This window comes from Taudactylus pleione, unplaced genomic scaffold (genome assembly GCF_031769625.1).
Source record: "Taudactylus pleione unplaced genomic scaffold, aTauple2 ptg000352l, whole genome shotgun sequence".
Classification (NCBI taxonomy): domain Eukaryota; kingdom Metazoa; phylum Chordata; class Amphibia; order Anura; family Myobatrachidae; genus Taudactylus; species Taudactylus pleione.
This window is the reverse complement of record NW_028284753.1, coordinates 3,398,263-3,421,902: the sequence shown is the minus strand read 5'-3', so window position 1 is coordinate 3,421,902 and position 23,640 is coordinate 3,398,263.

Sequence of the window (23,640 nt, the reverse complement as noted above, 5' to 3'; positions counted from 1 at the left end):
ATTCTTTTCACGTTTTGATTTACAAGTTATTTTTCGGCCTGGTACCAAAAATTGTAAAGCTGATGCTCTGTCACATTCTATGATGGAAGAAGAGACTTCCGTGTCCCTTGAACCACAACACATCATTTATCCTCAGCATAGCAGTCAGCAAAGCAGCAGATTCTCCACCTCTTGGTAAAACTTTTGTTGCAGAATATCTTTAACTCAAACTCCTTCAATAGGATCATTGCACTAAAATTGCAGGACATGCTGGGGTACATAAAACTTATACCTTAATTTCCAGAAGTTATTGGTGGCCCTCACTTTGTGAAGATGTCTAGCAATTTATATCCGCCTGCGCCATCTGTGCTAAACATAAAAGCTTTCGACTGGGTTCTGCAGGCGAACTATTACCATTGCCAATTCCTCATCAACCTTGGACCCATAAACAGTATCTATGGATTTTGTTACAGACTTACCCAGTTCTGATGGATACACTACTATTTAGGTAATAGTAGACAGATTTTCTAAAATGGCACATTTTATTCCTCTCCATTGTCTTCCTTCTGCTCCTTTTCTAGCCAAATTGTTTGTCAAAGAGATCTTCTGTCTTCATGAATGTCCAGAAATACTGTGTTGGACTGAGATGTGCAATTCACTGCCAAGTTCTGGTGGTCTTTGTGTCAAGCTCTCCAAATAACATTTCACTTTTCCTCTGCTTCTCACCCACAGTCCAATGGACAAAAAGATAATTAACCAGGATTTGGAGACTTTTCTGAGAATGTTCATATCATCTTCACAAGATGACTGGCTTCAACTACTCCCATGGGCAGAATTTGTACATAATCATCACTACCATGAATCCTCTAACACTACTCCATTTTGTACAGTTTGTCTGCATCCCAGAGTTCTGTTATTCACATGACTCTCTGCCAGTGCAGTTCATGCTTCTGAACAAAGTATTCGACAATTCTCAGATATTTGGTGTCGTGTGAGAGAAGCTGTACTCAAAACTTTTAAGCAATACAAAATCCAAGCAGGCAAAAAACACAGCAATATTCCCAGCATGAAAACTGGAGATAGAGTCTGGCTATCCACCCACAACCTTTGTTTGAGAGTACCTTCCATAAAATGTTTACCTCGATTTATTGGACCTTTTCCAATCATGCAAGTCTTTAATCCTGTCTCATAAAACCTCTTTTTAACTTCATACCTCAGAATACCCAACTCGTTCTATATTTCTCTGCTTAAACCTCTGGTCCTGAATCAATTTTACTTTCCTAAATCGACATCTCCTGCAGTTTAAACATAACAAGGTGAGGGATATGGTGTCAAAGAGATTTTGGACTTGCAATTTCAAAAAAACAACTTGTATTATCATAGTGTATTGGAAGGGCTGTGCAGCCTTGCGTTCCAACGGCCATGACAGGTCGTCAGGAGCACTGGTCGCACACACACTACTACCCTGCATTCCAGCGGCCATGATAGATCGCCGGGGACGCTGGATGCGCATGCACTGGTGGCACCACACCACCAAGTGCATGCGCTGGTGGTACCAAACATATGCACCTTGCAGCATTCTTGAAGGATCACCTAAAGTGCTACTACACATGCGCTGGAAGAAGGCTTGCATTCCAGTGCTATGATAACCCCACATTCCCATGTGTATGCTAACATTAATGACACGCTCATCACCTCTTCATGTACTAATATTAATATAAATACATATTAATTATACTATTTGGAGCACAAGGCTTATATTATAGTACATATTGGGGCAAATGTAATAGGGTGTCTGTTTTGGTAAATTGCGAGTTTGGTGCTAAACTCGCAATTTTTCACAACTCTCCAATGTAATAGGGTGTCTGTTCACTAAAACTCGCATTTTTCAGAGTTACTAAAACTCTCCATTCTCAAACTCGCATCCAGATGTTTTCACATTGAAAACAATCAACTCGCCCAATGTAATAAGGTGTCTGTTTCAGACTCGCAAAAAAAATTACCAAAAGTCCCCAAATAATAGACCTGCTTCAGGCTAGCGAGTACATCCTGAGCAGGTCAGATTAACACAGAAACATATGAAGATGGGCGGTAGAACTGTGCTCTCGTTAACCAGGGGGTGGTGTGTTGTGGTTTCGGGGTGCTGCACCTTTGTGTGGGAGTACCTTTCCCGCACTGAAAACGTATGGGGGTAGGGGGGGTAAGGTGCGCTCTTCCTGCTAGTACTGGTGATGACTTGTGTGTGTTTGTGAGTGGTGTTAATTAGAATGTTTCTTCTGGTGGTGGTGATGTTTTGGGAGTGAGGAGGGTGTGATTGGGTATGGAGTGTAGTTTGGAGTAATGTGAAAAGGGGAATGGAATAGGATCAAAATGAGGCCAGCGAGACACAGTAATTTTGGGCAAAATCTTTTATTGAGTAGTCACAATGCTGCTCTGTTAAGATCCCGGGCAGGTGGGTGGGGTTCAGTGATGAGTGGTGATGAGACTGGGGAGGTAGGTGGACCCTTTTAGGGGGCTCCTTCCCGTGCGGTTCAGTGACCTTGCACGTCACCCCTGCTGGACCTATGGTCGACAGTCTAGGAAGTCTCGGGGGGTGGGGGGATTTGCAGAGTGGGTTGGAACACCTGTGCGGCGTCCCGCTTGATGGTGTGAGTCTTGGCAGTACTTACCTACCAGTAGGTTTTTTGTTGTGGTGATGTAGGTCGACATTGCGGCCATTGCAGATTGGTTGGAAGCTGCAGGTTTGTTGGTGAGCTGGATCAGCGTGTTGCTGGTGTGCTACAAGTGCACGGCTGTTCTGATTGGTCTGCGGAGGTCAGCGACCGTAGTATGCAGCTGAAATTGGCTCTTGGTCGTGCCGCTGGTGGTGCGGAGCCAGAGGTGTGGATGGGTGAGCTGCTGGGAGGCTGGGTTGCAGCGTGTGTGCTGGGACCACCCCTGGGGGGTGGTCTGCCCGGGATACTGATTCAAAAAAAGCCAGGGAGGAGGGGGGATGCAGCACACCAGCAACACGCTGATCCAGCTCACCAACAAACCTGCAGCTTCCAACCAATCTGCAACGGCCGCAACGTCGACCTACATCACCACAACAAAAAACCTACCGGTAGGTAAGTACTGCCAAGACTCACACCATCACGTGGGACGCCGCACAGGTGTTCCAACCCACTCTGCAAATCCCCCCACCCCCCGAGACTTCCTAGACTGTCGACCATAGGTCCAGCAGGGGTGACGTGCAAGGTCACTGAACCGCACGGGAAGGAGCCCCCTAAAAGGGTCCACCTACCTCCCCAGTCTCATCACCACTCATCACTGAACCCCACCGACCTGCCCGGGATCTTAACAGAGCAGCATTGTGACTACTCAATAAAAGATTTTGCCCAAAATTACTATGTCTCGCTGGCCTCATTTTGATCCTATTCCATTCCCCTTTTCACATTACTCCAAACTACACTCCATACCCAATCACACCCTCCTCACTCCCAAAACGTCACCACCACCAGAAGAAACATTCTAATTAACACCACTCACAAACACACACAAGTCATCACCAGTACTAGCAGGAAGAGCGCACCTTACCCCCCCTACCCCCTAACACAGAAACAAGCACATATCCATGAGATATGTACATGTTTCTGTGTGTACTTATGTAAAATGTTTTTAAATTAAAAAAAATGACGTGCACCCCCTCCCCAAAAGCATAACCTGCCTCAGGCTTTATAAAGCCTGTTCTGGTTCAAAAAATACAGGGGCCAAAATGCGTAGGGGGCCCCTGTATATTAAGAATCAGCACAGAGCTTTGTTGAACTGGTCCTGGTTCTGGAAAATCAGGGGACAAAACGAGTAGGGGTCCCCTGAAAATTCCAGAACCATCACCGAACTCTGTCTAGCAGGAGGATAATGCCACAGCCGGGGAAAACCTTTCACCGGTTTCCCCGGCCAAAGCATTATCCCTGACCGCTAGTCAGTCCAGGCCGGGGATCCCTGGGGAGTTGAGGACCCCCCAATAAATTGTAGAACCACAAGTACCAGCAAGCCTCCCCTGCATGCTGGTATTTGGAGAACCACAAATACCAGCATGCGGGGCATTACGGGCCCGCTGGCACTTGTAGTTCCACAACTAAAGAAATACGTAAATAAAAACACCGTGAAAGTATAATTTTAATAAAACATACATGCACACTTACACTCACACATACTCACCTAGTATCCGAAGTAATCCATAGGGGTGTACCTGAAAAAAAAAATCCATACTCACCTCTCCTATGCGTCGATCACGTCCACCGCCATGGATCGTGTTTTTTGCATTTTTTTATTTAACCCCTGGATTGCCAGTGGACGTGATCTACGCATAGGAGAGGTGAGTATGTATTTTTTTTTTCAGGTACACCCCTATGGATTACGTCAGATACTAGGTGAGTATGTGTGAGTGTGAGTGTGCATGTATGTTTTATTAAAATTATACTTTCACGGTGTATGTTTGTTTATTTACATATTTCTTTAGTTGTGGAACTAGAAGTGCCAGTGGGCCCGTAATGCCCCGCATGCTGGTATTTGTGGTTCTCCAAATACCAGCATGCAGGGAAGGCTTGCTGGTACTTGTGGTTCTACAACTAAAGACAATATGGAAACTTTATTTTTACACTTTACACTATCAACCCGGCACCCACGGGCATAAGGTGCCGGGGATAGCCCCCGCCTATCAGTCTAGGCCTGGGGTGCCCTGGAGAGGGGTACCCCTCTATTGGGGGGGTACCCAACTCCCCAGGGATCCCCGGCCTGGACTGACTAGCAGTCAGGGATAATGCATTGGACGGGGGAAACCGGTGAAAGGTTTTCCCTGGCTGTGGCATTATCCCCCCGCCAGAAAGAGTTCGGTGCTGGTTTTGGAATTTTCAGGGGACCCCTACTCATTTTGTCCCCTGATTTTCCAGAACCAGGACCAGCTCAACAAAGCCCTGTGCTGGTTCTTAATATACAGGGGCCCCCTACGCATTTTGGCCCCTGTATTTTTAGAACCAGAACAGGCTTTATAAAGCCCGAGGCTGGTTATGCTTTTGGGGAGGGGGTGCACGTTTTTTTTTTAAACACACACAGAAGCCATCACGGATCTCACTGATCTGTGATGGCTTCTCTAAAACTCGCACCTTTTAATGCTACCCGCATTAAAAGGTGTCAGTTTACATACTCCTAAACTCGCCTAAACTCGCAAATGCAGTAGCCTCAAGCTGAAAAGTTCGCAGGCTATTGAATTTGCGAGAGTTTCAGTACAAACTTGCACTTTTTAAAAGTGCGAGAAAGTGCGAGTTTGTACTGTTACTAAAACAGACTACCTATTTCATTTGGCCCATTATCTTTGTGCTATTCACACTAAATTAATATAAACATAAAGTGAATTATACTAAATCTATTATTATTTTATACCTATTTATAATCTACTTTCACCCCAACCTAAATTAAATCTTAAGGTGGTGTCTCCCATAGCTTAATGATAGAACATAGATGATGGGGTACGGAAGGTGCACTCGCCCTGTGTGTGCAATGATGATTGGGGAGTGTTGGAATGTGTATGTGGTTGCTTGTGTGTATGGTGTGGATAAGTGGGGGCAGGTGGACCAAAGGAATGAGAGGCGGACACAGGGTGGGAGTAAACTGTTTTATTGGAGTAGTCACAGTGCTTCTCCTATGTAGTCCCGGGCACAAGGTGGGTGTGGTGGTGGGTGAGAGAGGGGGAGATACTGGGGAGGTGGGTCGACCCTTTTAGGGGGCTCCTTTCAGTGCGGTTCAATTGAGCAGCACGTTACCCCTGCTGGACGCTATGGTCGACAGTCTTGGACATCTTGGTGGGTAGGAGGGGGGAGAGGGAATGGATAATTGGTGTGGTGGGTGGGTGTAATAACCTGGTGGCATCCCATGTGTGAATCAGAGTCTCGAAGTCTTATACCTACAGGTAGGTGTGGCCTGAAGTCGGTAAGGCCATAGTGGTGTTGCGTTGCTGCAGTTCTTATTGGCTAAGTGGAGATGCTGTGGCGTTGAAGATGAATGGCTGTTGTTCATGATGAGATCTTATTGTGCGGCGGTCAGCAACCGGGTGATGCTGGTGGTTGTGGATGCAGCAGTGGAGGTAAGCTGTTTGTGGAAACTGCCGCTGGTGCCGGGTCACTGGGGTGGGGGTCAGTCCCCCTGTGAGTGCCAGGGGTGCGGTGTGAGTCACCCTTCTGGCAGGTAGATTGACTGCCTGGGACGGGCTCGATGTATTACACTTCTGCGGTAGGTATGGTAGGGGTGGAGGCGCTTGCACCAGCAAGTGCGGGGGCGGTGAGGATGGGATGGCTGAGACCAACCGGAGGTTCCCGTGGGGATAAGGAGCTTCAGTGGGATTAGGCCGTGGGTCTGGAGTGTGGGCGTAGTGGGGTCTCCAACGCGTTTCAGCAGGGGTTCTGCCGCCTTCAAGGAGGTAAGGAGAGTGGTGTTGCAGGCATGGGGTTTAAATCCTGTGCCTGGTGGTGGTCATGTGATGTGGGCAGCCAATGGTGGACAAGGAGGTGGGGGATGAGTTTGTGTGGGGATAGGCTGCTGAAATCACTGTGTAGTGAGGCATGGGGGGGTTGGGCTGCCTCAGGTGACTTGTGCTTTGGATAGTGTGGAGACATGTTGGCGGGGCCATGGTTGTACAGGTGCCTGTGCTTGTAGTTAGGCTGAGTGTGTGCTGGGGGGCTTGAGGTCGCGTCTGCCGCTAAGCGTACAGTGCGGCCATCACATGGTGCGGGCGGCTGGGGCATGATCAGGGTAATGCAGGTGTGTGTTCAGGGATCTGGTGTGATAGGCTGCAGGGGGCGTGGAGAGCAGGTGACATGAAGGTTCCTGTTTGGTTTGGTGTCATGGCAACAGTGGGGGATACATGTTCTGTGTAGGATGTCACGTGGTGCGGGCGGTAGCTGTGGAGCCGGGCTGAGTGGGTGTGAACTGTGGGGTGGATCTGATTGGGTAGTGGAGGCGGGGAATGTGGGTAACGTGATGTCTCCTGTACATTTGGGTGGCGGAGACGTACGTTTCACCAGAGAGTGGCTTTGTCAATTGAAGTCTTCAATTTTCAGGGACTCGCTGGGTGGTATCACTTACTCCCAGTGAGTTAGACTGGATAAACAGCAGATGCCAATATCTTTCTTCATACTGCCAGGGTATAGGAGACAGGTCCGCTCATGCTCCATTAACTACACTTGTATGTGGGATACAGCAGCCACTTGCACCATACTATACTGAACAGTATTTTTTCACTATCCTTTTTGGTACTCACCTGATACTAATTACTGTGGTATTTAATTATGTGAATTACCACACCTTAAATTAATCCAGACTAGTGAAACTACATTGATCCACAATTTGATTCCTACAAGAATATTTTTGCACCTAGTCTGAAAAAATATTTACCTTACAGATGCATAAAAAGATACTATGTTGAGATGATTGCTATTATAAGGAAAAATGCTGTCTTAAATTGGGATCTGAATATTCATTTGCTTGCTTTTTTCCTCCTCAGAAGATTATAGATTACTAACTGTTAATCATCTGCTATTTATTCATATGCGGTTGGATTGTGCTTGTCTTACAGATATTAGGATATTTTTCCCTTGTATAGAAAAAATATATATACAAACTTAAACACTTCACCTTGGCTACAGCTGCATCAGAACCAATTAGGGATGGTTTCCCTTACATTTTGTATTGTGGTATTGGTACCTTGGATTATTGAATCTATCTATATAGATCTTGACCACTCCCTGATGTGCTGATTGATATGATAAAAGTGTTAGCTTTTTTTAATATAACATTGTGCAATTATTGTATGTATATTATTGTATGTTTATAATTTAAGTTTTTCGTTTCCTATGATTCTTTTATGACATAACATTAAAAGTTAAGTTTTACTATACAAGGTAGATTCTTGTGCCCCAAAAAAGAGAGTACTTTCTTTCCCTTTTCTGAGTGCTGTTCTTACTCTAATGGGTGCACCACCATAAGGATAATATATCCCTGATACTACTATCCGCATTGGCATATTTATTTCGAGTAATTCTACCTTCATCTTAATTCAATTAGCACCAGTGCTCAGAGTTTCCCCTTTTCCCTTCCCTAATATTACAAACATTTATCTTCTCTGGCTTTGCCATGGAGTCATCTGGTGATCCATGTCCTGAGGACATATTTTGTCACTTACTTTCTTGAATTGAAAAACACAAGGTCACACAGAATCAGGTGATGCAAAACCTACAGTCACTAATGTAATACATGGATGCTATGTAGTCATTTCTTACTCCTTCAAGTATTTATCCAGTGATGATCATTGAACCTGCCGCCAAGTTAGAATGCCTGCCCTGCCAAATAGGATGGCAATGCCGAGACCTATAGGTGTTCTTTGAACCAGTTTGCTGTTCTATAGGTGCTACAGCTAACAAATGTTTCTTCTGAGAAGGCCAAAATGGCCTATATAATTTCTCTATTAACCGGTCAGGCCCTCTTGTGTTATTTTATGCTTTGGGAAAAGAATGAACCTAGGTTGAATGACAATAACGGCTCTCAATGGTGGTGTTCCTAGGGGGCTCTGGGCCTGATTCAGACCCACACATAAGCGTCCGCACGCTCGCTCTGAGTGATGGTCGCACAACTGCGCATGCGTATGGTTCACAATAAGCATGCGCAAACTAGTCATTGCAGTCGGAAATCGTGCGCTCGTAAGACACAGAGGGGCTGCTATTTTGAGTGATAGAATGTGCCGTTTGTGGGTGGTAACGGGGGAAGGTGCGTGAAAACGGGGGAGTGGTTGTGCGAACGTAGGCGAGCCCAACGGTCAAAAGGGCGTTTAATGGGAGTGCATAATTAGCAAAGGAGCATCATTGATTACGTCACTTGGTTGTCTTTTAGCCTGAACTGCTCGCAGTGATTACGGGAAGTCATTCCTACCTCAAGCGCTGCGAGCAGTTCAGATGCCGTTCGATGTTCCCGATTAATCTAATAAAAACAGGAGATGACTTAATTTGCGAATGGCAAAGGGCATCTTGAAAAAGTAGCGAGCGCATTTAGTGGATGCTCGCAGAGACATAGAGGCGTCCTCACACCGCAAAGAGCGAGTGCTCAATTTAAATATCCAGCCCCTTTTTGAGAGCGAGCGGCGCAAATAGCGTCCGGGTCTGAATCAGGCCCACTGTCTGTTTACATGGAACATTTGAGGTCTCATTGATAAAGTCAAGCAGTCCCTTGTTATGTTACAAGTAATAAAGTTTACTCATGTGTAATTGGCAGTACTTTGTATTCTTTTAAATTGCTGAATAAACTTCATTGGACATCCACGCTTGCAAGGCAGACTTTTCAATTATTTTACTATAATAGTATATACTGTATGTAATTGGATTAATAAGGTTGGGATTATTGTAGCAGTATATTTTGGCTTTTAAAATTATCATTTGTTAGTCAATTTATGTATTTGTACCTGTGTCAAGAGCTGTATAATAAATTATTCTCCGGAGTTACCAGTTAATTTCTCAATATGTGTGAAGGTTAATCCTCTTTATTCAAATTATTCCAGTCTTCTGCTACAGCTGTTGATATTTATTATAACCGCTAACCATAAGCTGCTTGTGACACTGTATCACCTTGATTGACACATTGTTATAGCATGGTGTCCAATTAAATATAAACATACTGTAGCAATAATTTTTAGTACATATTTTCTATAATTTTGTTTTTATATTTTGCTTCATAATATAGGACACTATAAATATAAATTATGTATTTAGGAACCCCACAGGGGTTCTTAACAAGGGCGTCTAACAAAGTAGCAAAGCAAGAAAAGTCACTTACAGTAAAAAACATTGCAGTACATAGATGTAGTTTACAAACATTGCTGCATTAGTGGTCATAATACTCAAATAAGCAGCAGGGCAGCAGAAACCAAGGGTTGGTTTCCATAGTAGAGTGTATGCAGTATTGGTATTTAAGTCTATTTTAACTATAATAATTATGTTAATGTCGATTGACATAATATTTTAATATGATTATAATAGGTTTGTAATTGGATATCTAATATATAGAGTATTGCCCTTAGCAGGCGAAACATGTGTCTCCAGCGGCACACCCGATTCACAGTCGGGACCGCTACCTGGAGCACCCTTAATATAGAACCCAAAGGTATCTTTCCCTTTCTCAGGCACTCTCTCATCTGGTCCACTCAGTCCTGCAATGCCACGGGTATCAGGGGGACCCTGTGGTTAACATTTTTCAGACAGCAGAAGTGCCTTCTTTGTCTACACCTTTTGTCTGCATACCTCATCCCCCGTCCTTTACCCCTGGATTGGAAGACAGAGGGACAGTAGAAACACGGAGTTTAGGAGGCAGACAATATAATTTTATTTTTCTCCCCCCACTGGAGCCTAGATTTGACGTATACCTAGGAGTCTGTTAAATGTACACACCTTTATTGAAGGCATTTATACATTGTCACATATGTTAACAGCTGTAATAGTAATACATATTAATTTTCTTGTTTTTCATATTCATGCACATTTTCACTAGATGTTTCTATATAAGTATTGTTTCTCCATTGATATGTGGTACTCTGTGTTATCAATTTGCACTACAGTGGGTATATGGATTGATATTTGATTTGATTTTTTTCTGTGTTGTTACACACAGACATCTTTGGATAATTGTATGCTGCTCTATATAATTTCCACTGATATATTGTTCTTTGTCTATCAATGGACATAACATTTGGTATATGAATTGATGATTGAACTGACCATTTTCTGTGTTGCTATACACAGACATTGTGGGTAATTTTCATGCTGTTTTATATGGAGCCTTCCTCTGGTTACATTAATTACCATAACCCCACTTTTCTTCCCCTCCCCCTTTTTTGTCTACCTGTGTATACGTATGAACCTAAATAAATTGATATTGTTAGAATATGGTTTAGTTTGAGTTATAACAAATATTTTCCTATTATATTATATTATGTCATGTCTCTTATTGTGGTGCCCTAAACCCACATATGACGGTTTATTCACATCTCCCGTTAACTTCACAGATTTTAGTTTTAAAGGAGTGTACTGACATATGTAATAAAAATTATCTGTTTACACATATCATTTTTTATGTTTAGAATTTACGGTTAACAAATCTAGTTAGACACATAGATATGGTCTACACATAACAGAGAATTTATAAAATTGTAATACTTTAAGAAAAACTCAATAAAAGTTATAATTTAATCAGATTATATATATACTTTTTTTTTTCAAGCATGCCCCCCAAAAATAGTCTATCTCCTTTTTTCTGCATTCTGCAAACAACAGTAATCCACGTGATCTTTTAAAATATATCAGCCAATAATGAATACACCCGTGCACTAACTAGGACATCTTTAAAACATGTACTGTTAGAGGTCCCTGAGAACTGGAGTTTATGAAACATTGAACTACATTATAACTCAAAGTTATTAGCCCAATGAATCAAATTACACTTTACTTACTATAAATGACTCAATGTTATCAAGTAGTCTGTTCTAATAAACAAGGTACTAAAAACTAAAGAACCCAACATGGGATTTGAATTCAAAACAATAGGGACACAAAAAACATCTAATGCATATTACAGTATACCCCTTAATATAGTAGCCTCTGGTTTTCTGTCTTGTCTTTTGGGCATAACCATAAGGATTGGAATCAAGAGCTGCACTAACACAAAATAGCAACAGGATATTTATTTTAGTACATGGAAAGAATATTCTCCATTGTTTCCTGCCTAGAGTAACATCCAATGTACTGAAGCTAAAACCATTAAGTGAAATGGAACCAAGACCACTTCTGCCAATGGAGCACATGATCTGACAAATATCCTTGTAGTAAGAAACATGGGAAGAAAAGGACTATCTTTGTTTGGGGGCACTCGTTGTATATATTATCTTATTAAAACGGATATATGGATATTTATACCACCATGTAGACATACAGGAATAAAATATATAAATTAAGCACCGTTTTGTGCTTAGTAAGAAGCAACAACAATGTGTTTTATCAAAATAATGCTCTTAATTTTATATAATGAGAAGCAACTAAGTATTATTGGTAATATATCATAATATTAGAAGTACAGATTCTTCCGTTACATAGCGGCCAGCATAGTCACAATAAATGAGACAGAAATCTGTGCTGAGTGTCATACATTACTGAACAGGAATATAACTTTCTTTTGTGTAAAAGTATTGTGCAGTAAATCAAGCATTGAATCAAACCACAATGGACGGTTTCCCAATAAGAATCTAAAACATACATAATTTCACAGATTTGTCCAGTAAGCACATGTAAATAGGCCCACACAGATCATGCAAATTCAATGTAATGGGGAATAACAGATCCTTGGTACTAATTGATCTGCAAAGTAATCTCTGTTGTGATCTGGTGAATATCGTTAAATAGGGACTTTATGAAATAGAGCCAGCATTGCTCAAAAACCACAATAGTGTGTTATCAACATAAATCAAGGATATGCATTTAAATTATAGTTAGCAAGCAGCAAATCAGTGTAACAGAAACTCATACAATTGATATAGGCTTAGTGTAAGAGAAATAGAAGATAGGAAAACACAGATCCCTCTTCTATTTATATATAGGGATCATTGAACTTATGCTTATTTGCTGAGTGAATCATAATGAAATAGGCTTACTTATGTGTAAGTCATTAACATTTCAAATGCATTCCCAGTTGCGACTGAAAAGGTGTAATTGGGTTGTAACTAGAGATGTCCATAGATCCCATGTTTTGATTTTGTTTTTGCCAAAATCACCCTCGAGTGTTTTGTTTTTCGGTATGGATTTCTTTAAAAATTGATAAAACAGGTAAAATCATGTAATTTGTGTCTATATTTGTTTATACAGTATTATTAATCTCAATTAATTTAATTTCCAGTAATTTCCAGTCAAATTTAACCACCTTATAGCTCACAATGTTGTTTTCATCTATTTTGGCCATAGGCTGCAGTGAGCTGACTGGCTAACTAAGCGACAGAGCAGCGGCACAAACACATGACAGTTTAAAATATAATATAGAACATCTAGAAAACAGTGGCACTGCAGTGGCAGTTAATATAATTTAGATGATGCTATAGAATGTTTTCATTAATCAAGAACTAGATCATAGGCCAGAGCCCAGCACAGGTAAATGGAGGTTGTAGTATTAGTGGAAGCCAGGTAAAAGATTGATTGATTGTTTACAGAAAATAACTATAAAGGAAAAAAAATGATACATGGAATAAAATATTATGCATTTGTGCAGAATGGATCTACTCTGACTCCTTGGTCCCCTCAGAAACGATGCGGTGGTCTGTGACTGCTGACATCACTTCAGGAATCGCACCCCAGTATGCTGTGTGAATTGCACTTTGGGGTTCATGTGCCGGGGATCGCAGTGTGAGAAGGGGAACTTAGTTCCACTGTAAGCACTATATGGATGATCTCTGCAAGTGCAGAGTAGCTTCAGCACACATGCTCCGTTGTGCTTTGTATATGGGGAAAGGGGGTGTATGCACATGGGGGCTGGGGGGTAACCAGGGGGGAAACCTAACATCAGTGGGGGTGAGGGTGGCAAATAAAGAGTAATATGAGTCTGGAGGGGAGGTATTATTATTATGATTTATGACCCCTGGGGGGGTCTATTGCCTATAGGCGGTGGGCAGTTATTTTATAATGGGGACCTAAGGACACAGAAGGATGGGAGGGTTGCAAAACACACCCTAGATATATATTTTTTAAATAAAATTTTTGAATAATTTTAAAAGTAATTTTTCAATTTAATGAAATAAATAAAAATACTACAATTTCTGAGCAGTTTCCTGGGAATTAAATTATCAGTTAAGTGGTTAAAAACAAGCATCCAAAATCCCAATGAGATTTTTAAAGTGGAAACTGAGGGCTTGATTCAGAGCTGGACTCTCTGAATCAGGGCTGGCCTTCTGATTTTTTACAGTGGCCTCCTGGCCGCTCGCATAGCTGTGGGTGGCCACCCACAGCTATAGCGAGCGGCCAGGAAGATGATCGCGACCATCGGGCTTGAGACGAGACCCTTGTGGTAGGGTCTCTTTGCCGCAAGCCCTAGAGTGCTTTCAGCTCTAACAGAGCCGAAAGCACTCCCACTGACATCACTTGTGATGTCAGTGGGGCCGGCCCCAGACGGAAGGCGTACCCATGGAAACGCCTCTGTCTGGGCAGCCACGCCCCCGGCCTGCCCACCAAAGGGGGCGTGCTGTCACTCAACATCGACAGCACGCCCCCTTTGGTACGAGACCTGGAGCGACGGATTGCCCGTCACTATCTGGGTCTCGCACATGCGCACGATGGAGCCGGCTCCATTGTGCGCATGCACACTGGGCCACCATCGACCCGCTTGCGAGTACATAGCGCTCATGAGCGGGTCTGAATCAGGCCCTGATTCCAAACTGCAAATCACATGCCTCAGGATTCCAGGAAAAGTGATAGTCTATTCAAAGTTGATTAATAATAATTATAAGATTATATGATTAAGATGATACTATTCTGTTTCTGCTGAGAAGCTAAAGGAAACAGCCTGGATGAGAATCTGGTGATGGATGGCATTGCAAGATACAAAAGAATATGAATGCCCCAGTGAAGTACAGTAATATACACTGCCTGTTAAACACACACAATCTTAGAAATCCAATAATGAAAAGTGGTGCATGATGGAATAGTCTTTCTACCCACCCTTATGTTGTATGTTAATAAGGAAATGCTGTTTAACAAACAAAGGCCCTCATTCAGAGCCACTCGCTGTCGGCAGTACGCTCGTTCCGAGCGATGTTCGCACATCTGCGCATGCGTACGGTTTTTAGTACGCATGCGCGAACCAGTCAGTGCGGCCGAAAATCATTTGTACGCAATATAGCGAGTGCCTGCTATTTTGAGTGACAGAATGAGGCGTATGTGGGTGGTAACAGGGGAAGGTGCTTGAAAACGGGGAGTGGAGATCCGATCGCAGGCGTGCTTAAAGGTCAAAACGGGCGTTTTATGGGTGTGCATAATTAACATAGCAGCGTCAATGACCACGTCATTTGTTTTTTTTTAACTCAGAATTGCTCGCAAAATAGCGGTTGAAAAAAGCAACCACAAGAATAGCGAGCAGTTCATATCCTGTTTGATGTACTCGATTAATCTAATAAATAGCGGACATGACGTATGGTGCGAGCAGCCAGGGGGCATTTTTCAGAAATAAAAGAGCGTATGTTTTGCTCGCTCGTTCAGACTTAGAGGTGTGAACAGACTGCAATGTGCGAACGGATCATTTGCATAGCCACCCCTTGTTTTTGAACGAACGAACGCAAATAGCGAACGGTTCTGAATGAGGGCCAAAGCACTTTAGTGACAGGGACTGCTACTTTTGTGACTGAAGTGCTTGGTTTGCTTGGGACCCACAAACAAGCTACCAATGGGCTTAAGGCGGCTAAGTGTTGTAAATCATGTTTATAGAAGGATGATGTCATGATAATCCTCATTCTCACCCTCATCAGTGTTGATATCATCATCACCACCATAAAATATTAGTTCATCCCCACTGGAATCCACCCTTACAAAGGTATCAGTACTTTGTTGTAATTTGCAGCAAAGGTCTTCCTCATACAATATACAGTTCATTTTTATAAACATCAGTTTTTACACATTTTGAAGAAGTGGCCTTCTACAAGTTTCCCGGCTCTGCACACTGGATGGTGGGTAGCTTAAGTAAAGCAACTCTAGTTAGTCCAAAGGGCTCCAAATTCACTTTTTTAACTCCCATTATTCAAAGGGACTGTGTGACATGCTAAATTATACATTATTAATAAATTAATCCTCCAACATTTTATTGATGCTTACTGTAGCAGATTGAGACATGGTAGAATTGTCAATAACTTTGGCCAATTCTTTTAAGCTTGACCAGATGTCATAATGGTATTTCACACTGGTGCACTGAGTTGCCTCATCCTCATCACAAGTGGGTGTTTTGGGAAAGGTCAGTTTTTTTCCTGGCAGCAGCATTTGAAGGAGAAACTGAAGCAGGAGATATCATTGTGTCATGTGCACCTTAAGCTGTCAAACTTGCTTCCAAGTGGTTCTTTGCATCTCTTAAGATCTGTGTCAGTTGAAAAGAAAGACATTATGTAGAACTTGAATCTGGGATAAGCAAGGTTGCCAAAATGTAGTCATCCAATTGCAAGCTGTTGCAAACTCTTTGGTCTTGGTGAAGCAAGTAAAGAACTTGATCTACAAGTCCAATGTGCAGATTTGTTTTGTTTCATCTCCTCCTTCAGTTTCTCTAGCTGCTTTCCGAGTAGTTTAACTAACTGAATCACCTGACTCAGGATGGCAGTGTTTGAACTCATTTCATTGTTTACTCTTTTAAATGGTTTAAGTATATTGCATAAAATGGAGAATATTCTCTACTGTGCTGGAGTAAGGTACATTCCCTTCCTTTCCCTATGTCATGGCTTCTAGTGTAGGTTTGGATGACTTTCTGCTGTTCTTTCAGTTGCTAATGCATATATATGGTGGAATTGGTGGAATGGCAAATGGAATTGTTCTTGCAGCTGCTGCAATATTTTACATGGGGTTGCTGAATGTTGATAATGCCCAGAAATTTTATGAGCCATAGACAACATGTCCCATGTGTAGCTTTCATTTTTGTAAAAATTCTTTACCATCAAGATTATTGTGTGTGCAAAACATGACACATTTCAAATTCACCCAGTTGCAATTCTCACATAATTTTACTTGTGTTATCAGAAATGACAAATACTGAGGAGAGCCTTAGCAGGGTATTCTATTTTGCTATCATAACCTTCAATTTCTTGTCCAACACATTCATAATTAACATTCTCATTAACATAAGATACACAAATATCCCCATCATACTGTTGTACTTTCATAGCAGCATTCTCAATTTCTATGTCACCATCATTACTTTTACTACTACTCATTCTTACATTTGCAGATGGTTCTATCTACTGGTCCATGATTGTTTTTTTTTTTACACCAGCCAAGACATTATTTTTTTTTACACTTGAGAATTGGTTGGGGATGCAGATGTGGGGGGTAACATCCACACACATCATCGCTTACACTGGAAGGAAAACACACTGCAAAAATTTTTTGCAGTATTTTATTACATAAACACTGGCAATTGTTTTCACCCACTTTGAAGAACAGGTCTCCTTTGTGACAACTGTTTGGGGTGCAGATGATGGGGAGTTAAGACACTTTACACAGAACAGTAATATACGTTGCATTACTCTCCCGAACACACACTTCTTGAAATACACAATATAATTTTTAAAATTTAGGTAGAAATGAATGCCATTTTTTTTTGTTTTAGACAACAAAGCTAGAGTTTTTTTGGACAGATAATTTATATATGATAATCTATACTTTAGTAATAGTTTTCCTAGAGAAAAAAAAGGTGCAGGTTCACTTTCACTAACAAACAAACAAAAACAAAACAGCGGCAACAAACACAGATAGTAGCCTTTTTTTTCAATGCAGTTTGAGTGTGAAGTCACTGTGTTTCAAATAGAACAAACACAATGACAATGAGGATGCCTAAGGTCAACCTTCCACAAGGCATCTACTCCAGCTACTATTTGCACTCCTAATTGCTCCTTCTCCCTGATGGTGTGCTAATGGTGTTTTTTTATATTACGGTGTTCCAGCACACAGTCCCACACCCTCTCCCTGTGCTCTCATATGTGAAATGGTGCCAGGTAATGAGAGAGGGACTTTTACATGCAAAACCAAAAGATGCAAGATCCAATGCTGGGAAGATGACATTTTGCTTTATTTTGGGATCCGAACTTAGAGGGAAGACCCAGGACTCGGAATCACTGGGATCCCCTAAGTTCGGATGTGTTTGGTTTCCAAGGGAACTGAAATACTCATCTCTAGTTGTATTTGGACATTCTCATATAGGCAAGTTGACAGAGGGGTCTCATTGTTAATTTACAAACAGTTGTATATAGGGCACATATAGTAGCTCTCATGGACTAGCATTAAGACTACTCTCGGTAAATGTGATGTGCAGAGAGGCTTATTATATATTATATATTTGCAAATGTGTGTAACCAGAGCCAGATTTTCCACAAGGCAGTGGAGGCAGTTGTCTAGGGATCGGATCACCCTGGTAGGCCTGCCTCTCAACACCAGCAGTATGTATTAAACATTAACTACAGTTTCTTCCTGAATCTGCTAGAGTGGCCATACAGTAGCCCAGATGGAGGTGTGCTGCCAATCACCTGGTGAATTATAATGACACCATGCTGATTGATGCCTGTATGTGGGGGTGTGCTGTGGGTGGAGCGGTAGCCACAAGTGCCAAAAGGAAGTAGGGATGGGCCCTGGCAGTGAATGATTGCCCTGCCTGCTTCTCATCTCTCTCCCAATGCTGCTGCATATTAGGATGATGGGGCAGCTAAATACTGACGAGGGGTGCCAACAGAGGCATCCCCATTCAGCAGCACTTACAAGTAGGAGTCAAGCAGGTGGTGGATGAATGAAAGAAAGGGCTGAAGGTAGCGCTAGTACCTATGGGCCCTAACAGGATGCTGCCTAGGAGGAAAAGATAGGGGCTCACCTTCCATAGATAGCTATGTCAAAAGAAAAAAACCCTCTGGCGCTTTCTATAGTCCCCGTATGTAATAAAAGTATAATTACACAATGCAAATCGATAGTACTACATAACAATGGATTTACTGTGATACACAGTAAAATTACAATATGTTATAAAGAATGATAAAAAAACATCTAATACTGGTATTTCAAAAAAGACAAACACACTCACGACATAAAACAGAAAACAAGAAACATAAAAGTGCAATGACTTGGTAAATCCATTTAAAAAAGGGGGTAAACATGCTCTTGAGTGTTTTACTCTGTCTCCTAAACGCAGAAAGTGAAGTCCTGCATGTGGAGTAATAGGACTTGAAATTATCTTCTCCACAGGATTTTGTAATCCAAAGTAAGTCAGTGATCGAAATGGATCATATGATATAGTCTCACCGTTTCAGGATAAGTTTCAGGATAAGTCCTTATATGGTGGTGCCAGTGGTTCAGTCTGTAGAAGTGGTTTTCCGGCAAACTAAAGGGTACCTGATGTACTGCAAATGTCCAAAGGTGCCCCTACACCATCAGCAGATGGTAGACCCTGATCTCTGTTTCCATAGGGGGCACAGCTCTTACTGTACACACGCTGTGCCCCCTGTGCAGATCTCCATCTCTACTATTTGATCTGCCCTGCATCCTCCAGTGTGTATGTCTACCTGTCACCTTCCCAAGCTCTAATGTGTATATCACCATTGCCCCTTCCCCAGTCTGCATGCCATTATGTCCTCCCTAGGTCTCAGTAAGTGTGTCACCATGTTCCCCCAGGCACCAGTATGAATGTCACCATGTTCTCCCAAAGCCCCAATGTGTGTCACCATGTTCCCCCCCTCAGGCCACAGTATGTATGTCTACCTGTCACCTCCCTCAAGCTGTAGCGTGTATATTCCTCTATGGTGTGTTTGTCACTATGTCCACACTCCAGGTCCCAGTACATGTGTCACCATGTCTCCCCACTCAGGCCACAGTGTGTGTCACCATGTCATCAACCACCAGGCCTAAGTTTGTATGTCTCCATGTCCCCTCCAGTTCCCAATGTAGGGTTGGGTACAGGATGCCGGCATTTGGGATTCCAGCAGTCAGAATCCCAATGCCAGCTTCCCAATAGATTTAGGATACCGACAATTGTTGGTCAGTAACCAGACCCTTCCCTTCTTCTTACCCTTCCCTTCCCAGTGCCTAAACCTAACCTCCCCCTAGTACCTAACCTTAACTGTCCCCCTAGTGCCTAACCCTAACCACTAACCCTCCCCCTAACCCCAGTACTTTCCATCAGGATGTCAGCACCAGGATTCTGACAGGTATCGGCATCCCTACTGTCGGTATATTGACTGCATCCCCCAATATATATGTGTCTAGGTCCCCCCAGACTCCTGTGTGTCTCTGATCATCCTTATGTCTATCTGCCCTTTTTTTCTCTTTTGCTTGTGTCTCACATTACTCTTCTTATTATATCTTTTCCACTACCTACTTCTAAAATATACCTGCCATCTCCCACCTTTTTCCTATCATCTTTACAAACCACTGTTCCTCTTGTTCTGGACCTTTCCCCACAACCTCCTTTTTTTTCCCACTTCTGCGACTTTACCCATTACCTTCCCTCTCTTCTACTGCTGAAGGTGATGGAGATGGAGTCCTGCTGGCAGCCGATAAGCAACATGGAGACAGCTGTGGATGTCTGGCACAATCTTTTGATTTAGATATTTTATTCCCTATAGCCCTGCTATTGCTAACAAAAAATCAGACGGCAGTAAAATTTTTCAGTTGTCACCAGTGAAGGCTTTCCCATATAAAATGCAGATGTATTATGGCAATACTGTACTTGTATTGCCACAATATCTATTCTGATAGCATGTTACAATAAATAAAAAACATATTTGAATGTACAAAGGTTTTAAAATGTTTTTATAAAATACATTTAAACCATTTATAAACTATTATATATCTATTTATTCTTATGAGTTTCCACTATGGAAATGAAAGACTGGTTTTGCAAAGAACTGCATTGCAAGTATAACCCACCCCCTCCTCCCCAAGTGCTGGAACTATATCTTTCATCCCTCTAAAGGAAAAGGTTCCAAATGGGCATTCCTTCATGCTGCCCTAATGTACTAGGGGTTGGAGGAGCATCTGTTGAGCCCTGATTGGAGGACAGATACTACTCTAAGTTTTGTGTTTTGGGGCATCAGCCAGTCAGCACTCATTCCTAAGCTTTGCCTTATTATCCAATTTAAATATAATGTGTTTTTTTTTTTGCAAGGACAGGTTAACGTTGGGGGGGGGGCAGACCAGAACTTACCTAGGGCCCCATGAGTTGTTAATCTGGCTCTGTGTGTAACTAAAACTTCTTAATTTTATTAACAAATATAATTTTTTTTCTATTGGTTTAAGGAAGACTGATTGAGGGTTTCTCTTTGTTTTTTCATTTCTTGATTCATTCCTGCTGTGACTTACAAAATGGAAGTAGCTTAATCAATTTACAGTATATAATTGTCATGTATGAGATTACTAGCTGACAGGGAGTGCTGGACCATTTAGACCAACCCTGTGTTGAACTAGTAGAGCAACATCTCCATATCTTCTGGTTAAAGCCCCTAGTTCCATTCTGGCCACTCTGCAGTTACTTCTACTTCAAGCATCCGGTTCCATTCTGGCTACTCTACAGTTACCTCAAGTCCCAGTCTGGTTCAAGTCTGCAGTTACCTCCGGTCCCAGTCCAGTTCAAACCTCTGGTTCCATTCCAGATACTCTGCAGTTACCTCTGGTTGCAGTCTGGTTCAGGCCTCTCCTCTGGCTCCACTCTGGCAACTCTGCAGTTATCTCCGGTCCCAGTCCGGTTCAAGTCTCCAGTTCCATTCTGGCTACTCTGCAGTTACCTCCTATCCCAGTCTGGTTCAAGTCCCAGGTTCCACTCTGGCTACTCATCTGCTACCTTTGGTTCCAATTTTGCTCAAGTCTCCGGTTCCATTCCGGTGCCAAGTTTGCAACCTCTGGTTCTTATCTAGTTCTTCTACACTCCAAATCTGTGAGTTTTCTTTAATTCCAGGCTGCTTGTACTCTGAATTCTCCTAGGCATCTCAAGACTCTCCTGGTGCTTCCAGTGCCAAGTCTCCTGCTACAGTGACCTCATCTATTAGCAAGTCCTCTGACTATATCTCTCCTGCTCACTGCAAGTTCAAGTGGACTTTTACCTCATTGTACTTTAGTTTACTCAAGAGCTGCATTATACTACTTTTGCAATATAATGCACTTGCAGCTACTGAACTACTCTGGGACTCACTATTCACCATACCATCGGTACCTCTATCAATGGTTGTTGCCCTGTGGGTCTTCTCCTACAGTGTTGGGATTCATGCTGAGTCTCTGCTACAGTGTTCATTCCAGTTGTTGACAAGTGGGTGCTGGATCTAGGTTTCTCTTTAAGGATTTAGACTCCAGTGACCGAACTCTGACAATCAGAATACAGCATCTTTCAGTAGATTTCAGGTGGGCTACCAATTACCTGAATTACTTGCTGTGCTGTCCCCTGAGTTCTCAAGCACTGGTTCCTGCCCCTTATCCCTATATTCAGGGAAAGGGGTCGAGTTCCACTCAATTGGTTCCAGAGGCAGACTGGGAGCCTTGCAGGTATCACTGACCTCTCTGAAGGCCCCAGGCATTTACCACATGGGTTTCACAAATGAGTAGACCTCTGATCTACCACCATTATTCTGCTACAGCCTATCAGCCCAGTCCATAGGTCCTAATTCGGATCTAAAATCCAAAACGTGACATTGTTCTCCTTTTAGCATTCCAGAACAGTGGTAAACTAAGACTGTAGCTGTTTGTCACTGTATTGCTTGCTCCATCAATAGATGGTGAGAGAGATGTGGCCCTTATTGCTGGCAATGGTGACCCAGTGCAGCCTATCTGGCTTCTGCAAAGCCTTCCAGGCATTGCTGAGTCCCCACCATGTGAAAGAGTCATACACGTGTGCGGACTGGCTGTTGCGCATGCACATGACACAGAGTGGAGGACGCTGCTAAGGTAGGTGCAGCTGGACCTCATCTGAACTCGCCGCAGAGGTAAGTAATGTTAAATACCAACGGTATATTCATTAGTATCACTGTGATACTAAACTAAATATTTGGATGGTATTAAGACTTGTTGTTAAATGGGTTCCTTAGTATGAAACAGTGGGTTTTGTGCTTTAATTAAGATTAATGCTCACTTTGTAGTGAGAAATAAAGTTTAGAAATATTGCACCTTCTGTGAACTACAGGGATCTACTTGAGTGGCATCTAATTAAATTGAGGTTTTAGGGACAAAAAGAAGGAAAACCGACATATGTAGAGAAAAGATTAATGAGGAACATTAAGTCAAATGGTTACTTAAGTTGTAGAGGATTTAGATATAGATATACTTGCTTAAAGAAAGCACAACAATGCCTCACAGTACATAGGCAAACGCAGGGGGGTTTCCGTGTGCCTGGAAACCCCCCTCCCCAGCCCACACTATGACCACAATAGAAATAGTAATATAATAGATTGTTACTAGTGCTGCATGTTCTTCTCAGTATCACAAATTAAATAATTAGCAACACCTGTGGATCTTTTAACATGTATCAGCCAGTAATAAATAACCTGTGCACCAAACAGAAGATCTGGAAAACATACACTGTTAGAGATGCACTGCTATAGAGCCCAATATGTACATATACAGTATGTCCAGGGCAGTGCTAGGTTCTTCTGCTGCTCCTCCAGGCTCCCGGACTTGCTCCAATAGTCTGGAATTGTGCCCACATCTAAAATAAATACATTCAGCTCAGGCAGGATGGCCTACTGACGCATCTAATGGCTTACTGTGATCACTGGTCCTGCATATGCTGGAATTAATACACACAAAACACTTTGTATGACGCTTATTAAAGCTGGTTAAGTACTAATTCTGCCCTCTTCGTTGACTGGCCACACTCGCTCTAAAATTAAGCATTTGG